The sequence below is a fragment of the Syzygium oleosum genome, unplaced genomic scaffold (genome assembly GCF_021117445.2).
Source record: "Syzygium oleosum isolate NSW1041296 unplaced genomic scaffold, Sole_v2.1 Sole_v2.39, whole genome shotgun sequence".
NCBI classification, from domain to species: Eukaryota; Viridiplantae; Streptophyta; class Magnoliopsida; order Myrtales; family Myrtaceae; genus Syzygium; species Syzygium oleosum.
This window is the reverse complement of record NW_026607523.1, coordinates 1,081,851-1,095,191: the sequence shown is the minus strand read 5'-3', so window position 1 is coordinate 1,095,191 and position 13,341 is coordinate 1,081,851. Positions and strand designations below refer to the sequence as shown.

Genomic DNA, 13,341 nt, shown 5'->3' with positions numbered 1-13,341 from the left:
CTTCGCCACCCCCAAGATGGCTGTGTCCTCTTACCAGCATGTCTGAAATCACAATGAGGGAAGTAGAGTCCTTTAAGTGCCCGACTCCACAAAGATGTTGGGTTTTGAGTCAATCTCCAGGCTTGTTTCCCCAACATAGCCTTATTAAAAGTGATGAGGTCTCTAAAGCCCAATCCTCCATTATCCTTTCTAAGTTTTAGCACATTCCATTTTCTCCAATGCAATCCTGATTTGCTTGCCCCATTTCTCCACCAAAAAACAACAATTTTCTGCTCAATAACACGACAAATGGAGATAGGAACTTTAAAGATGGACATAGCATACTGTGGGAGAGCTTGAACCACTGCTTTAATGAGGATTTCTTTTCCTGCTTTAGATATCAACTTTTCTTTCTAGCCTTCTAGCTTCATATTGACTCTCGCCATAATCCACGCAAACATTTGCTTCTTTGACTCACCCCAGTCAGAAGGAATTCCCAAAAACTTGCCAGTTTTCTCTATAATCGGCACTCGCATCTCCGCAGCCATATTCTGCCTCAATCTCTGTGGGCAATCTTTACTACCAAACAATCTAGATTTATTCAAATTAATAGCTTGACCCGAGGCATAGGAGTATTGATTCAAGATTGCAGCTACACTTTGGCACTCATTAATTGTTCCATCCAGGAAGAAGATTGAGTCATCCGCAAAGAGTAAGTGGTTCAAAGTTGGGCATTATCTATTTAACTGTATTCCTTTGATAATCCCATTCTCCAGTGCATTTTTCATCATAAAGGATAATACATTCACCACAATGATAAATAAATATGGAGAGAGTGGGTCACCTTGGCGGAGACCTCTTGAGGGATGAAAATAGAGCAGTGGTTCTCCGTTCAACTTTACACTATAAGACACAATTGTGATGCATTGCATAACCCATCTGACCCATTGAGCACTGAATCCCATTCTGAGCAAGCAAGCTTCCATAAAATCCCATTCGACTTTGTCAAATGCCTTTTTCATATCAAGTTTAAGGACATCCAGGAACTTCTTCTTTCTCTTTCTAATTCTGAGCTGATGTAGCACTTCCTGGACAATTAAAATGTTATCCTGAATCTGTATGCCACTTACAAATGCACTCTGCTCTTTCGAGATGAAGTTTGGCATTCATGGTTTCAGTCTATTCGCCAAGACTTTTGAGATGATTTTATAAGCAAAGTTACATAAGCTAAGGGACGGTATTGTTTCAGCTTCTCCGGATTAGGGATCTTTGGGATAAGTGATATATGCGTTCTATTTAACTCTGGGTTGAGAATCCCAGAGTTTAGAAATCTTTGTACTTCTTTGAACACCCTTGTTTTAGATCTTCCCAGTGATGATTGTAACGACCCGGTCCGACGAGGGCGGGGAGTGGTCGCCGGGGCCAGAGGGCCTAGACAAGGAGCGGCTCCTGGCAGGCTTCTAGGATGGCAAGGAGGGGCATGTCTCTTGTCCCACATCGCTTAGGGGGGGAGTCCTGGGCTAGTTTATAAGGCTTGGGTTCTCTACTCTGTGTAACGCGTTTTAAAGCCGTGAGGGTCAGTGGGCCCAAAGCGGACAATATTACACAGTGTAGACCCCGGGTCCTTACAAATGGTATCGAGCCGACTCCGGCCGCGTGTGGGGCCACAGCGAGAGACACGTGCTCGAAGGAGGGGAGAATGTAACAACCCGGTCCGACGAGGGCGGGGAGTGGTCGCCGGGGCCAGAGGGCCTGGACAAGGAGCGGCTCCTGGCAGGCTTCTAGGATGGCAAGGGGGGCATGTCTCTTGTCCCACATCGCTTAGGGGGGGAGTCCTGGGCTAGTTTATAAGGCTTGGGTTCTCTACTCTGTGTAACGCGTTTTAAAGCCGTGAGGGTTAGTGGGCCCAAAGCGGACAATATTACACAGTGTAGACCCCGGGTCCTTACAATGATGGTAGAATTTCCCATGTAGTCCATCAGGCCTGGTGCTTTAGTGGCACCCAGTTGATGAGCAGCTTCTGTAACTTCCTTCATTGTCAGTTCTGCAGTTCAGACTTGGTTTATCTCCTCTCCCACTAAGTTAGGAACAAACTCCATTATAGGTTCAAAATGTCGAGGGCCCTCAGAACTGTACAAAGTTATGAAGAAATCCATTGTCTGCTGTTTTAGTTGACCTAATTCACATAGCCAAACCCCTTATGAGTTTCTCAACATTGAGATCTTGTTCCGTTGCCTTCTCTGTATTGTAGTGGTATGAAAGTATTTTGTATTTTTATCCCCCCACTTTAGCCAGCTCATTCTCGATCGCAAATCCTAGTACATCTCCTCTTGTATCCATATCTTCTCTATTTCCTTTTTTAGGTACCACACTCTCTCTTCATCAATGAGGACTGTTTTGCTGCTAGTAAGTTCCTGAATTTCTTTCTTCATGGTCCGGATTCCCTTTTTTGCATTTGAGAATTTCGTCCTACTCCACTCTTGCAGAGCTTTTGAAACTATTTATAGACGTCTGGATAGTTCCTCATTTTCTAGTTCAGAGGAATGCCAACTATTTCTAACAATCTGCTCACATTCAGCATGTTGTAGCCAAAACATCTCAAGTCCGAATTCTCTTTTCCTTCTCACTGGTTTAGGAAATACAGCAATAAAGGACTATGGTTTGAGCCAACTGCTGGGAATGCAAATGCTTCAGCGTTGGGGAAGCTAAATCTCCAATCCATGGTACATAACACTCTATCAAGTTTCTCCTTAACAAAAGCCTCTCCTTCCTTGTGATTAGACCATGTGAAAGCACAACCTTTACTCTCCATATCCATTAACGTGCAAGCATGTAGGCAATCTCGAAAAGCATTGAGTCTATAATTTTCGGCCATGCGTATCCCAACCTTCTCCCAATGATGAAGAATCTCATTGAAGTCTCCGATGCAAGCCCAAGGGAGGTGGTTCATGAGACTAATGTCATGTAATTTGTCCCATAAGAGTACTCTCTCATTAAACTGCGATGGTGCATGAACGAAGGTAAGTCACATCTTCTGTTTACTCTCCTCTATCACACACTCTACATCTATAAAAAAATTCTGAGTGTGAATCCACTTTTAAAGAAACTTGGTCGTTCCAAAAAATAGCCATACCTCCTGCAATACCCACTGGATTTACTATGAAGCAACTCTGAAACTGTAGCTGTCTTTTTATTTGATGAAGCATTTGTTCCTCATTTTTAGTTTCCATCAGAAACACCAAACTAGGCCTTTCTTGAGCCATGAGGACTCTAAGTTCTCGAATTGTCAGTGGTGTGCCCAACCCCTGACAGTTCCAACATATAAGATTCACTTGTAACCTGGTGGCTTATTAGGGCTAGCCACCAAAGCCCATTCACTTGCTTCTGCTACAACATGAATAGGAGTTTCCATCAAATTTGTCTCATCCATGGCATGTTGATTTGCCATCTTGGAATCATAAGGGCTGTAACGCCGCTGTTTTTTTTTGGTCTGAAGCTATGGTCCCTTACTTTTCTTCTTCTGTCTTCCCTCTACAGATTGTTCCACAGCAGAGATTATGGACTTTTGTACCTGCACAGGAGCTGGAAGTAGAAGTGGTGCCAATGCAGATACATGGTCTTGTTGGTTTAGAGAGCTACCTTCCCCTATAAATACACCTTTTCCCTTGCTCTGTTTTTGGGTATGATCCTGAGTTTCCAACCTGCTAGTACCCTTGTTAGAAGGCACCATTAGAGTAGTGTAGACTAGAGTTTCAGGGATAAAATCTTCTGTCATTCTCTCTTCCTCCAACTCCCCATTAAATATCTTCCAATGTGGACTCCACTCTTTCTCTTCAGCTCTTAGTCAGCTCCCAAAGCGACATTCATCCATCTTTCCCTCATCAAAGGCTACTTCTTCACAAAATTTGGCATAGTGTTCTATCGTTCCACAATCATAACAGAAGTGGGGGAGCCTCTCATACCTGAAATCTAACCAAAATTTCCTATCTCCATTATCGGTAAGAATTCCAGACTTGAGAGGCTTAGATAAGTTCAGAGTTATTCTCGCTTTCCCTGTATTTTGGGAACTAGGACCTTTAGAGATTACTCGAACCTCTGAGACTTGTCCGCTAAATTTTGCTGCTTCATTCACTGCTTCTTCATATAGCCATTCATACGAGAACCCATGGATTTGTTCCCAAAATGAGCAGAAGTTAAACTCATATTCATGTGTTAGCATATTCGGTTCCCAGGGTTTGAGAATTAGAAGATGATTCACAAAGGACCACGGACCATTATCAAGCACCCTTTTCTTCTCTATTTCGGATTTGAACATTACAGCAAACATACCAGCATCCAGATCTTGGAAAGTGGCAGAATCAGACCTCCATGCCCTTCGCATTGTATTTTGGAAGGCTTGAAAGCTGATGCTCGGATTATTAAAGATTTTCCCAAAAATGGTCAGATTACATTATTTCAATTTTTCTAGGGAAAACTACCCCTTTCATAATAGCAATATCCGAATCTGACCATAACGAACCTAGGCTCTTACAAAGGGCAGCCATTCGAGTTTCTTCATCGTTGATTTTCTCCATTGTTGCTTTATAGGGGAGTCACACCATGGACAAATTACCACTAGGAGAGAAGCAGCATCAACAACGAACACAAAACAGTTAACCAGACATCAATGTGTAAGAAACTTTCCCAGATTCTTACACTAATTTCACTCGGGTATATGATCAAACATGTGGCAAGCGTCTTAGTCGAAAGATTCAGATGCAATGACGAAGCAAAGATTCGGATCATACCACCACGAAATCGTCATGCCTTCCTATGATACAGCGAACACCAAGCACAGGGGAGGAGCAGCATCAACAACGAACACCAAGAACCGGACCTTGTTTGTATTGTAGCAAGTTACAAAGCTGTTGCCGAGGGGACCAGTGAGCCATTATGCAAGTTGAGTTGCAAATTCGCCCGACAAACATGGAGAGAGAACAGCGCTAGGGGGCCCAAATTCGACCTCCAAAGACTCATCCTCGCTGGTCATTCATCAGTTAGTGGGCGTCAGACCTTTAGATGGGAATGTGTATTTCTGGGTTTCTAGATTTCTTTGTGGGTAATGGGAAGAAATGGAGGTGTGATGTTAGGGTAAAACAGGTTAGGAAGAGTTAGGGTTCTGGGAAGGGAAGGGATTTGGGTTAGTTATCACCAATGGGATAGGGAAGAACTCTTACCGGAGAAGAGAGAGAAGCCCTAATGAGAGGGCAACGATCTATTGAATTTGATTCATTGTTTGATTAAATACCATGTCGGAATAGTTAAAGCCTAACGGTTGATTATGTTCTTTTTGTGAGCTCCATGAGAGGTGCCCACACGACGAAATGGATCCAATTCAGTGGACTCTGTCTATGCTAGAATTTTTCCTTGTTGCATAGAAAATACTGGATCTGAGTCTACTGAATTTGATTTATCTCAGCTGTTGATCATATGGGTCCCATGTGAACCCTACGTATGAGACCGATGTATCCAATGAATGAGATGGACGCAGACTGCATTCAGACAGGAAACTCCCCTGGTGCCAGGCATCTCTGACATCAAGATGCGTATCCATGAAAAGAGATTGGATTCCACCGTCCTACGAATTTGCTGTCTTTACAACTGAATGGCACTAAACCCATGAAAAAACTCAAAGTACACTGAACCAACTTCTGTATGTTGATTCCTCAAAGATCATGCTTCTCCGAGAACATTACACAATCAAAATCTTGCAACTTCTGTTTTCCCTCATGAAGGTCTGTTTTGGTGTTCTCTCGCCGAGGAAAGCTCGGGGAATGAACATACATGATTTTAACATACTACTATGGAAAATTTGAAAACAAAGAGAAAATTTCCCACTCGGACGTCTTCCCTTCTATACAGATGGAATGAATATAGTCGAGGTTAACAACTCATATGTTCAATATCAAAAGGATGCGAATTACAAACTTGTATGTAAATTGTCGTCAGATGACTAAGATGATGTTCTGACGAAATTGATTGACAAATATGTATGCAGTATAATATCAGCAATAATAAATAAAAGTTTAGGAATAGAGAATACTGCACACAGATTTTTATAGTGGTTCGGCTTTATCATGCCTACGTCCACTTTCCACGCTGGCAGCCTGTTGGTTGTGTTTCACTATTGAATTACCAGAAGATTACAAGAGCAGTGCTTCTCAGATGATAAACTGCACTATCACGTACACTCTTCACTCAAGTAATTTTCTTTCTAAAGTCACAACGTGGAATACAGTAATCATAAGTGTGTAAGATCGAAGCTCTATTCAGACTTTGAAATTCTCGATTCTGGTTCTTATTTCTTGTACAACGTTTGCACTCCTTTTATACTCCTCTACTTCCAATCTATCCGTTGGACAGTCTTCAGAGGATTGATCTCCAAATCAACCCGTTGGAGAAACTTCCCAAAATAGGATGCATAGTCGTTAGAAAAAAAACCATTATCTCCGAGTAATTTGATCGCCCATACAATCAAATCAAGGTTTCCATAAGTGTAGTTCTTCGTGTTTAATGAACGATCTTGTGATTGCCCATTAGGATATCCTGGGATATCAATTTGATTGTTGTGCATAAACTTGCCAAAAATAACACTAATTGAATTTGACGAGTAATTTTGAATCTGATGACAAAGTCCTTTCATTGACTAAGTCTGATGACTCAGCATTTACCTGCATCAAATAACCTAAGTGTAATTCTGGTCAGTAACAGATAGTTTTGTCATTCCTCAAAACTCATTAGGGATTTTTCTCAACATTCTCCCCCTTTTTGATGATTACAAAACTGTCTATATGCGATGTAAATAGTCTATTCAGATGATATAACTTTCGAAGTATATAAAGCATTGTTAAAGCATTGTTAAGCTCTGAAATCAATATATATCAATTCATATTCTGCCGCTTCCATACTTGCATTCACATCTTCTGTCGCTATAATAGTTCTCCCCCTTTTTGACATCAGCAAAAAGGATAGATAGCATAATCAATAAAAATGCAGTAAAAGTAAGTCGAACAACCATTGTCGAATCATATGTCAATAGTCAAGGTTCATACCAAGTCAAACATTTAACAAAAATCAATATGGAAAGTTGAAATAAATAGCTCAGAAATGATAAGTTGGGAAGAGATGTGATCAATTTGGCTGATTTGCTAGAGGGGTGGAGGGTCCTGCGGGTTCAGATGAAGAAGTTCCAAAAGGTGCAGATAGGAAAGGCACTTGGACAAGACTGAAGCTAGAAAGTTGGTTTAATCGTTGCTTAATATGAGATGAGAGCTGATGAATCAGGCCTGCAGTGTTAATTGCTGCAATTTGTACATCGGTTCTAACTTGAATCTTAAAATTATTGATTCTTGCTTCCATCAAGTCCTGGATCTCCTGAATTCCTTCTTTAAGTTCATTGCGGAGTTCCCGGACTTCATTCTGAACTGCAGCTTGTCTCCATCTTAGATTGGTAATGGCTGCATGGTCTGACATGGATGAGGACATATTGTATCCAAAAGGAGTGTGAGTGGTCTGAATGTCAACAGATGCTGCTTCCTTCCCTTTGCCTCTCTGTTGAGCTTCAGATGGACTGTTTTCACAATCATCTCCTTCAAAAGGAAATCTGCAGAAGTTGCTGCTGAAGGAGCTACCTCTTGTGCATTCTGATTGTGGTCCTCCTGTATGTTAGGCAGATTAAAGTAATTATCCTCAACATCTTGAGCATTTTCTTCCTCAAATTCCTCATGCATATCAGCTAGATTAATGCTATTTTCCTCATCATTGTGAGCATTTTCTTGCTCAAACTCCTCCTGTATTTCAGCGTCATGGTCATGTTCAAACTCCCCCTGTCTCCTAGAGGATCCTTCCTTAGCTTCTTTTTCTGCAGTAGCCATGTGTTCTTGCTGATTTTCCATGACTAGTTTGTTGATGATGTCACTTAGTGATTTCATCAAGTGTTCCTCCTCATCTCGCAGTTTCTGAATTTCAAGCTGAGTGGCAGCATGTCTGTCTGCACGGGCTTGATGCTTGGCATCTTGAATAATTAGACATTGCATAAACCTTGACTCCTCAAGGCTCCTATCATCAGCTTGAGATTGTTCAGCAGATTGTTCATCGGATATTTCCATCTCATTAGAATCACTGGCCACGGCTTGAGTTCTTTTGGCTAGTCTGTTAGTTCTGAAGGCTGTCGGCTGCACTTTCCTCTTTCTTACTAAGGGTTCAATTGATTCCTTCTTATCAGACTCATGAAAAATGTTAACAGAACCCTTGTTCTGTGCACTCATCATTTCGGTAGGAATAATCTTACCCTTCTTATCTTTCCAATTTTTACCATCAAATCTGTATCCCATCTTAGTCATCATGAGTTCTCCAACAGTCATAGTTTGAAGAGGTTTACCTTTGAGTTTTGTAGGAATGGAGATTTTCAAATACTCAAAGATAGCAGTGATCAAAGCTCCATGAGAGAGTTGACCTTTACTCTTCTTTACAGTTCTATACATTTGAAGAATAATCATATGGGACAGAGAAATGGGAAAGGTGGTTTGAATTGCCCAAATCAACTTGGCCTCATATCGAGAGACATTAGTTTTGGAAGATCCTTTGGGTCTGAGACAATTGATGATGATTTTGTGGAGGACAATGGAATTTAGAGGAAAAAGAGTGTGAGATACATGAGATGTGGAGCCTCTGATGAAAGATGAGTAACTAGATAGAGATCGATATGCCAAATCTGAAGTGATAGGAATAAAAGAAAATTCTGTATGTTTTACTCCTAGAATGGCAGAGAGATCAAAGGTTGATAACTTGTAATCTTGTTGAAAAACAGAGAACTCAATTTCAGTAGGAGAAATGAATGATAGATTTGAATAAAAGTAAGCTGTGAGTTCAGGGTAGACTTTGTAAGAGAGGAAGCACATTCTTTGAAAATCAAGATTTTTAATCAGACTCTGAGGCTCCGTTCGTTTGACGGAAAATATTCTCCTTTTGGATAATATTTTCTCGGAACATAATTTTCTGGTGTTCGGCGATCAATATGAAAAAGTTTCGGAAAATATTTTTCGCCAGCGACTGGCGACCGGCGGCGGCGGCTGCCAGGGCGACGGCGACTGGGCCGGCGGCGTGTGGCGGCCGGCGACCGACGGCCAACGTTCGGCGTCCGCGGTGGCGGCGGCGGCAACGGCGACCGACGGCCAACGTCCGGCGGCGGCGGCGGCGACCGCGGCCGGAGACCGGAGGCCGGCGACCGGAGGCGGCGACCGGGCGGTGGCGGAGGCGGCGGTGGCCGGCGACCTTAGTGAAGAAGAAGAAAAAGAAGCTCCGGAAAATGATTTCCGCTTTTGAAGAAGCGGAAGTCATTTTCCGTAGACTTAGGCTATTTTGTGAGGGGGGAAGGAAAATATTTTCCCACGGAAAACGTTTTTCGCCCCCCGAACACTGGAAAATCCGGAAAATATTTTCCGGGAGAATATTTTCCGCCAAACGAACGGAGCCTGCATCTTGATTTTGAAATTCTCAAAGAAGTTAAAGTCTATAACTCTGTTATTCATTATTCCTTTGGCTAGGAGCGAATTGTAAGCAACCTTAAGAGTTTTGTTTCGAAACAGACTATCGTTTTTCTTATCATAAGGAGGAATTCCAGAAATGGGCACAAACTCAGCAAATAGTTTCTCATCATTATCCTCCTTCCTAGTATCAATGTTTTTGCTTTTCTCCAAAGTCTGCAGTTCCTCCTCACCAACGAATTCATCTCCTCCGACATTCGAATGTTCTTCTACTTTCTCTTTTCCTTTTTGAAAAACTCCTTTCTTTACAGTCACAGGAGTTTCCTGAACATTAGAGGTTTCTTTAAGAACTATCCCCTTTTCAGCAACATGTGATCTTCCAAGCCTTATACCCTTTTCATATTCCTCCATAACTTCACGTTCAGATAGAAAACCTAATGTTTTACACATGGCATTTACAATACTCTGGTCACTCCGATTTTCTCAAAGTACACTAATGTTTTTTATCAGTCGTCTTGCCATAACAAAACGATCACGTTCTTGAACAGGGATTCGTGGAGATTTATTACCTTCAGATGACTCTTTCTCAGAGCCCGAGTCAGAGATATCAATTTTCTCTGCTTCTCCATCTTTGTCTGCTCTGGTGAACATTCCCACGATACGGTTCGATCGTCTGGAACCCTTGATTCCTTTCTTTGATTTAGTGGTCGATTTCGGTGCCATTGAAGAGATTTTTGAGTTTCCGAAGAGAAAGATGAGATCTTTTAGGGTAAAACGTGTGTTTGGAGATCTTTTAGGGTTTCAGAGAGTAGAATGTGTGTTCGGAGAGAGTGTGAGAATGAGAGAGAAGATGAAAAAGGTTTTAAACCGAAGAGTACAATATATTGGTTTTTACAAAACCCTTTTTGGAAACTGTCAATTGACAGTTATGGGAAATTTCGGAAATTATATTCCGAAAATTTTGGGATTGTAATTCTCAAATGGTATCAATTAAGACAACTAATTTCAAACAATCATGACATTCAAAATATATGAGATATACATACCTTTTATAAGATGAGTTGCACGCCAAAATCAGACACTTGAAATATATGCTTGATCAAATAAGTCATCAGATGCAATGAGACTTTATACTGCACAGCTCAATAAAGTGGGTTAATGATGTTTAGTTTATTTCTAATAAGCTCAAAACTTTTCTTTTCTAAAGGTTTTGTAAAAATGTCAACTAATTGCTGTTTAGTGTCAATGAATCGAACATAAATATCTTCTTTTAAAACATGGTCACGAATGAAATGATGTTTAATATCGATATGCTTAGCTCTTGAATGCAGAATTGAATATTTGGTCAGATTGATGGCACTGGTATTGTCACACTTGATCTCCACAGCTGAGTCTTTGATGTTGAAGTCTCTCAATTGTTGTTTCATCCAAAGAATTTGAGCACATCAACTTCCAGGTGAGACGTATTTAGCTTCTGCTGTTGAAAGAACTACAATTTGTTGCTTCTTTGAGTACCATGAACAAGCATGTGTCCTAACAATTGACATATTCCTAAAGTGCTCTTCCTGTCTATCTTGCAACCAGTATAATCAGCATCAGAATATACAATAAGAGTAAAATTTGATCCCTTAGGATACCACAATCCAAGTGTAGGATTGGTGCCAACATATTTGATAATCCTTTTGACTGCAGTAAGATGAGATTCTTTTGGTTCTGATTGAAATCTTACACACAAATAAACACTAAATAGAATATCTGGTCTTGAAGTAGTTAAATATAAAAGCGAGCCAATCATGCTTCTATATAATTTTTTATCTAGTGGTTTTCCTTTTTCATCCTTGTCTAGTTTAATAGCATATGACATTGGAGTTTCTGTCTTTTTGCAATTTACCAAACCAAACTTTTTTGTTATTTCCCTTGCATACTTTTCTTGACAAAGAAAGGTGCCATTTTTGGTTTGTTTAATCTGTGATCTAAGGAAGAAAGTTAACTCACTCATCATGCTCATTTCAAATTCTCTTTGCATCATTTTAGAAAAATTCTTACATAATTTTTCATTTGTAGAACCAAAAATGATATCGTCTACATAAATTTGAACAATTGAAATATTTTTACCTTTTCTTTTGATGAATAGGGTAGTGTCTATATTACCTTTTGCGAATCCATTTTGTTCCAGAAAGCTGCTCAGTCTTTCGTACCAAGCACGTGGTGCTTGTTTGAGACCATATAATACTTTCTTGAGAGCATATGCCTGATCAGGCTTGTGAGGATCTTTAAAACCTAGAGATTGTTCTACATATACTTCCTCTTTGATGTAGCCATTTAAGAATGCGCTTTTGACGTCCATATGAAACAGTTTAAAATCACAGAAACAAGCATAAGCCAGTAAAATTCTTATTGCTTCTAACCTGGCCACCGGAGCATTGGTTTCATCGTAATCTATTCCTTCCTCTTGTGAATATCCTTAGGCCACAAGTCTTGCTTTGTTTCTGACGACTTTTTCTTGATCATCCAGTTTATTTCGAAAAACCCATTTTGTTCCAATAACTGAATGATTTTTGGGTCTAGGAACAAGTTCCCATACTTTATTGATCTGGAATTGTAAAAGTTCCTCTTGTATAGCTTCAATCCAGCTTTCATCTTTCAAGGCATCTTCAACATTCTTTGGTTCAATTTCAGAGATGAGAGCCAGCGTATTTATGATTTCTTTTGCCTTTGCTCTGGTTTTGATTTCTTCATCTAATTTTCCAATGATGAGGTTTTTGGGATGACTGAATTTTTGCTTCCAGTTTCTATTGAATCTATCATCGTTTTCATCATTGAGATTTGATGATTCTTCATTTTCTTGTAGGTTTGATGATTCCTAAGCTTCATTAGATCTTTGATTCTGATCATTTTCACTTACCGTCAATTCATCAGATGCTATGTCAAATTCTTCAGATGCTGGGTTTTCAGTATCAGAATTGTCTTGTTGAGTTTGAATTAAGTCTTCAAACTTGACATTTAATGATTCTTCCACCGTTTGAGTATTTTTATTATATACTCTATAAGCCTTGCTTGTTGTTGAGTATCTAAGAAATATTCCTTCATCTGTCTTTTCATCAAACTTACCAACACGATCATTAGGATTTTTAAGAATGAAACATTTACATCCAAAAATTCGAAAGTATAAGACATTAGGAATTTTACCTTTGAACAATTCATAAGGGGTCTTTTCAAAAATTTGTCTTGGAAAAATTCTATTTGAAATATAACAAGCTATTGAAACAGCTTCAGCCCAAAAATGTGTTGGAGTTTTGTTTTCAAATAGAAGAGTTCTAGCCATTTCTTGCAAAGTTCTATTCTTTCTTTCAACTACTCCATTTTGCTTAGGAGTATAAGGTGAGGAAAAGATATGTTTAATACCATTTTCATCACAGAAATAAGAAAAATTTTGATTTTCAAATTCTCTTCCATGATCAGATTTAATGCTCGAAATAGTGTACCCCTTTTTGTTTTGTACCTTTTTGGCAAATTTTGAGAAATATTCAAATGTTTCACTTTTATGAGCCAAAAAGAATACCCAAGTAAATCTTGAATAATCGTCTACAATAACTAAACTGTATTTCTTACCTCCAAGACTTAGAGTTTGAGTATGTCCGAAAATGTCCATATGAAGTAACTGCAAAGCTCGGTTAGTGGTGACATAATTTATTGATTTAAATGAATTTCTTAACTGTTTACCTTTAGAACAAGCTGAACATAACTATGTGCTCTTGAATCTTCGTCCTGGTAATCCTTTGACAAGTTTCTTTGAAGCTATTTTGGATATTAACTTGACACTGACGTGTTCGAGCTT

At 39.8% G+C, this 13,341-nt stretch overlaps 1 long non-coding RNA gene across 1 annotated transcript; it reads right to left on the bottom strand.

The window, feature by feature from the left end:
• Window positions 1-4,253: 4,253 nt before the first annotated feature.
• Window positions 4,254-5,250, bottom strand: LOC130135927 (uncharacterized). Its single transcript, XR_008815065.1, has 2 exons — window positions 4,767-5,250; window positions 4,254-4,675 (listed from the first exon to the last, which is right to left on the bottom strand). It is a non-coding gene; the product is annotated as an uncharacterized LOC130135927 (long non-coding RNA).
• Between the last annotated feature and the right edge of the window lie 8,091 nt (window positions 5,251-13,341).